Source organism: Elephantulus edwardii, unplaced genomic scaffold (genome assembly GCF_000299155.1).
Source record: "Elephantulus edwardii isolate Elephantulus edwardi_28Jun2011 unplaced genomic scaffold, EleEdw1.0 scaffold00241, whole genome shotgun sequence".
NCBI lineage: Eukaryota > Metazoa > Chordata > Mammalia > Macroscelidea > Macroscelididae > Elephantulus > Elephantulus edwardii.
Window position 1 is genome coordinate 3,521,746 of NW_006399991.1, and position 6,028 is coordinate 3,527,773.

A 6,028-nucleotide genomic window follows, 5' to 3' on the forward strand; every position below is an offset into this window, starting at 1 on the left:
CCAATGTTTTTCCCAATAAAAAAGAAGTCCCCAACCTTCTCCATGGGGTCACAGGTCAGGAGTGTTCAAGGGCAGAAACACCAGAATCAGAGACTGCAGAGTTGTATTGTCCTCTGAAAAGCCATGGTGAGTGCATTGCTATTCCCCTTGGCTAAGGAGATTCCAAGCCTTCTCTGCCCCAATCTCTTTAATACCATGACTATGTATTTACCCTTGGGTTCTCAAGTCTGTTTCATTGGTCTGTGTAGACACTAGAAAGAAATGGAGAGAAAAGAAAAGGACAGTAAAAAAAGAGACAGTGCAGGAAAATACTTTCAGTGACACTGATCAGAAAATCTTCACTGCAAAACAAGATCTATGAAGAAGTTTGACATACAAAGGGTCAAAGATTTAATATTGCAAAACTTCAGGTTGAAGGAATAAATGAAGAGACACCTGGTAAACTAGTGAGTGGTGCGTTGTCCTGCTAACTCAAAGGCGGTGCAACTCTATTAATTTGAATTCACAAGCTGCTCCATGGAAGGAAGATGAAAACTCTCCTCCCATGCAATTTTCAGCCTCTGAAAATCCACTAGAGGGTTAGCTATAAGTCAACTCTAATTTGACAGTGTTGAGTTACAGATAAAGGGGAAAATCAGGGAGATCAGGAATCCAATCCAGAACATTACAGAATCAAGAAGGCACAGAGAATACAGAATTGGGATAGTAGGATGTAAAACTCATACAATGGAATACTATACAGTAGCCAGGAGAAAATATTTCAAAAAATACTATATATCTCTGGACAGACTGGAGAGCATTACGCTGAGCAAACTTACTCAGTCTCATAAGAACAAATACTCCATAAGAACATTACAATAAAAATAGAAGGAAAACTAGTAAGACATGTGGGGACCAAAGGGGGGAAGTGTTGGGAGTAGAGGGGTTGAGGATAAGTAGGGGTGAAATCACAGGGTTAAACAATTTGGTGGGTGGAGGGAGGGGGTAAAGGAAATGAGAAAAAATCCAGGGGGGACCTGAAAAGACAGAGTAATGGTGGCCATAGTCCAATAAAGAATAATTTTATAAAACATAATACATGGAAATAATTGCATGAAACACAATATGAATGAAGAATGAACACAATGCATATGAACTAGGTAAGCAAATCCATATAAACTATTTTTTTAAAAAACAACTCTCAATGTACTCTTCTCCAGATCAGTCATGTTATATATCTATATGCAAAATATAAGTGAGGAGAAAGAGAACTTTGATAGTGTAGCCCATTACAGTTGCTCACTCAAATGTCACTCATCTCCAGAAGTTCAAATCAACCAATGGGAGGTAGAAAGATAATCAGTCTCCTCACCTTATCATTTCAAACCTCAGAAGCCCTATGAAGGGTCACTATGAGTTAATATTACTTGGCTGCAGTGAGTTTGAATCTGAGTATGATAGGAAACTACTGACCAAAAAACATAAATAATGTTTAAAGAATTTTTCTAAGGGGAATATTGAAAAAAAGTTCAGAAAAAAAGGCATGCATTTGAATATCTTCAAAGGTTCAACAAAGCAATCCAAGGAATTGATCAGGAGATAAGACAGTAAGAGAAAGCATGCATGTTCAGGATCCTGTGGAGAAGAAGCACCTGGTGCAGTGAAAACTCACTAATCTTCAGACCTCAGAAGGACTTCTGCACCTAAAGCTTAAGCACAGTGGGAGGAATATGATGATATTGCAGATAGTATCTCTGTGACGTCTTCAGCCTACAGGCTACTAATGGTGAGAGTGAACTCTATCCTAGAGCCAGTCCGGGATGCCAGATATTCGGTTGGATCCATACTAATGAGCAGTGTGGGAAACTATCCTGGTATTTTCTGTATCAAGATAATTCCTTCTTAATACCCTAGTTGGACTTGGAGTTCACAGTGATCTTTTTTCTTGAAGATGCATCCAGAAAGGCAAGAGACTGAGTTACCACAATGTCTCCAATGGCACCCAAGATCAGAGGGACCAATTATCATACATGGTGGGAATGAGTGTGTTGGAGATGGCAATGTTGATACAGGATAGAACAGTGTTTAGGGCTCTTGTACGTAGGGTCACTATAAGTCACAAGTGACTCAATGGCACATAACAACAACAACATCATATGTACATACACACTGTCTTAGGTACATTAAAGTATTGCATTGAAAATGTATGCTTAGTAGAATTACATTCATCACATCTTAACATCATTTTTTAACTCCAGAAGATACTATTCTAGAATAATTGTATACTTTGAATTATATCCCAGAGACCAGAACAACATGGACATCATAAACAGAACTTGTGTGCTGCCCCTGTCTGCTTGAGGCAGCTCAGTTCACATTACAAAAGTTACTTTTATAAAATCTAATAAGCTAGTCTGTGCCTGCAGACTGTACACAAAACAGTCAATGATTTGAAAGCAATTTTCAGGGCAGTGGTTTGTGAAACAAACTAATATAAACCAAAATTTAAAAATATCATTACAGAAAACTTAATTCTGTTACTTCTTGTTCTTATTGTATACACTGTCAAGTCATCTACAACTCATAGCAATCCTATGAACAAAAGTCTGAACCTTGTCCTATACTAAACCAACCTCACTATCTCTGACACACCTGACCCCATTGCCACAGTCACTGTGTCTATTTATCTTATCCAGTGTCTTCCTCGGCCCAGTGGTGAGAATCTTTGTTACCTTGATATTGAGCTTCAATCAATATTGAAGGCTGCATCCTCGACTTTCTGCAGCAAGCACTTCAGGTACTCACCAATGGGCCAATTGGCAGCATCATGATGGATGGTGAAGAGATTGAGACTGTAAACAGCATTAATTTGCTTGGCTCCACAATCAACACTCTTGGCACCAGCCAAAAAGACATATTTCACTGGGAAAGTCTGCTGTCAAAGACCTCTCCAAAATACTGAAGAGCATTGATGTCAGTCTGGAGACTAGAGTGTGCCTGATACAAGCCATGGTCTTTGCAATCACTTGCTATGCGTCAGAGAGCTGGACAATGACTAGGGATGCTAGAAGGAGATTGATGCCTTTGAACTGTGGTGTTGGAGAAGAGTAATGAACAGGTTTGTCATTGAGAGGGTTAAATCTGGCTGCTTCTTGGAAGCAAGGATTCTGAAGCTTCGTCTGACATACTTTGGACATATTGCAAGGAGGAACCAGTCCTCAGAGAGAGACATCATTCTTGGGAGGGCAAAGGGACAGCGAAGAAGAGGGAGAATGTTGATGAGATAGATTGTGTCAGAGACAATAAGATTGGCACAGGATAGAGCAGGGTTTAAGGCTGTTGTACATAAGGTCACTATGAGTTGCAGGTAACTCAACGGCACATAAAATCAGCAAGTATCTTCCTTTTCTGTGCTGACCCTCTACCCTACAAATATAATTGATTAGCTTCTCCAAGGACTGGCCCCTCCTGACAACATGCCCAAGGTATGTGAGATGAAGCTCCAAAATCCTAGCCTCAAATGAGCAAACTGCTTTTACCCTACCCAAGACATACAAGTTTGTTCTCTAGGCAGTCCATGGTATATTCCATACTCTTCTCCAGCACCACAACTCAAAAACACTGATTCTTCTTCTGTCATCCTTAGTCATTGTCCAGTTTTCAGATGCATAACAATTGTGAAGACTAGGGTCCAGATCAGGTGCATCTTAAGACTAACATATTTGTTCTTTAGCACTCTGGAGAGATCCTTGGCAGCTGATATTCCAATGCAACTCATCTTTTGATTTCCTGACTGCCGGTGGCAAGTGTATTTACTGTGCATTTAAACAAGATGAATTCATCAACAACCTCAATCCTCCATCTATCATGATACTGCCTATTGGCCCAGTAGTGAGGATTTTTTTTCTTGATATTGAGATTATATATATCTGCAATCTTTGACCTTCTGCCACAAGTCTACTTCAAGTCTGCTATCTGCTTCAAGTCCTCCTCAGATTTGGCAAGCAAAGTTGTGTCATCCATATAAAGTAGATTGTTGATGATGTCACATTCTTCTTCATAAAGTCCAGCTTCCCAAATGATCTGTTCTGAATATAGATTTAAAATATATGGAGAAAGGATACATCACCGATGCAGTGCTTTCTTTTTGAATGCTTGCTCTGTTTGGAAAATAGCTTCTTGTTCTAGGTATAGGTTTCACATGAGTGCAAGCAGATCTTCTAGAAAAGAAATATTAGTTAATTTAATTTATAAGTCCTAATATGAATTTTTTTTCAAGAAATCTGACTGTCCATTTTGTTGGTTCTAACTCAAGAAAACTCTCACTCTCACTAAACCAGTATAAAGCAAAAATTTTATTTAAAATATAACCCTCCATTGAGGTTCCAGAGCTGTAAATCTTTTTCATTTGTTTGTTTTATTTTTATTGGTTTGTTTACAAAGTTCCTATACATTGTGTTCATTCACATAGTATTTGATACAATCCTTTTAATTCATTGTCATATATAAATTGACCGAGTCACCTATGACCCATAGTGGATCCTATGTACAGCAACTCTAAACCCTGTCCTGTTTTGAACCAGTCTCATTAATTCCATCACACCAATCTCCGTTGCCCGTTACTGGATTATTCTATCTCATTGGAGGTCTTCCTCTCCTGTGCTGTCCCTCCACCCTTCCAAGCATGATGTCCTTCTCCAAGGACCAGTCTCTCCTGGCCATGTGCCCAAATTATGTGAGACAAAGCTTGAAAATCCTAGCCTTCAAAGAGAAACTTCGTTTCACTCTCATGCATTGTGATTTACAAAATTAGCCACCATTGGACTTTGTCTATCATTACCCTCTATTTTTGTCCAGATTCTTCCCATTTCCTTTCTGCCACCCGAACCCTTCAACCCATGCAACGGTGCAACCCTGTGGTTTCACTCCTGCCCATCCTCAGCTCTCCTCTCCTTGAGTTCCCATACATGTTTTACTAGTTATCCTTCTATTTTTACAATAATAGTCTTATGTAGTATTTTATTTGCATCTCTCTTATTGCCAGTGATAATGAGCATTTCTTCATGTGTCTGTTTGCCATTTGAATATCTTCCTCTGTGAAAATTCTCTCAATTTCCCCCCCCCCAATTTTGTAATTGTGTTATCAGTCTTTTTCTAGTGGAGACCCTGTGGTATTCTGTAAACTTTTATATGAGAACCTTGTCTGAAATTGTATTGCTAAATGTTTTGGGGGGTTTTTTCCCCCAGCCAGTATGTTTTCTTTTCATTCAGTTGGAAAAAGTTTTTGAAAGTCCCATTCATCAATTTTATCCTCTCCTGATGTGTATTACTGAATATATTTGCCAGCCTTTTTTATACCATGAGCTAGGCCTTGAAGCTTGGTCCTACTTAGTCTCTTAAGAACTTTATGGTTTGGGGTGTTACCGCTAGATCTCTGATCCACTTTGAGTTGATTTTTGTGTGTGGTGAGAGGTGTGCATCATGCATGCTTCAGCTTTCTGCAGATAGTAGTCCAGTTTTGCCAGCACCTTTAGTTGAAGAGGTTGTCATTTCCCTATTTGAAAGGTTTTGTTAGCGAGTGAGGGCCACGCGTCTGAACCCGGGGCTGAGCCTTCGTCCCGCCGCCGCCGCCCCTCCCACCGCACTTCCCCGCCCCGTCCTTGGTGCAGCAGCCTCTTCCGGGTAGAGCGGCGCCGCGCGTGACCGAGTGGAGACGCCGGTTTAAGCGCAGTGCGGGCCCGCGGCCCCCTTTTCCCTCCATGGTTTCTCTCCGCTCCCGTGAGTAACTTCGCTCCGGGGGCTCCGCTTGCTCGCCCGCCTGCCGCACGCCGCCAGCACCCCGCCAGCACCCCGCTTCCGACGGCCTTCGCTGCGCAGGCCGGACGCCTCTCCCTGCTCCTCCCCCGCCGCGGAAAGTAAAGTTTGAAGAGAGGGGGGAAGAGAGGCACCATGGAGAGAAGGATCCACTTGGAGCTGAGGAACCAGACCCCGGCAGCTGTCCGAGAACTTGTTCTGGACAACTGCAAGTCAAATGATGGAAAAATTGAGG

The 6,028-nt window shown here is 41.3% G+C and overlaps 1 protein-coding gene across 1 annotated transcript in view; it reads left to right on the forward strand.

Annotated features, from left to right (window-relative positions):
* LOC102848352 (tyrosine-protein phosphatase non-receptor type substrate 1-like) overlaps nucleotides 1-6,028 on the forward strand; it is a 230,241-nt gene that overhangs the window by 178,765 nt on the left and 45,448 nt on the right. The gene's annotated exons all lie outside the window — the stretch shown is intronic.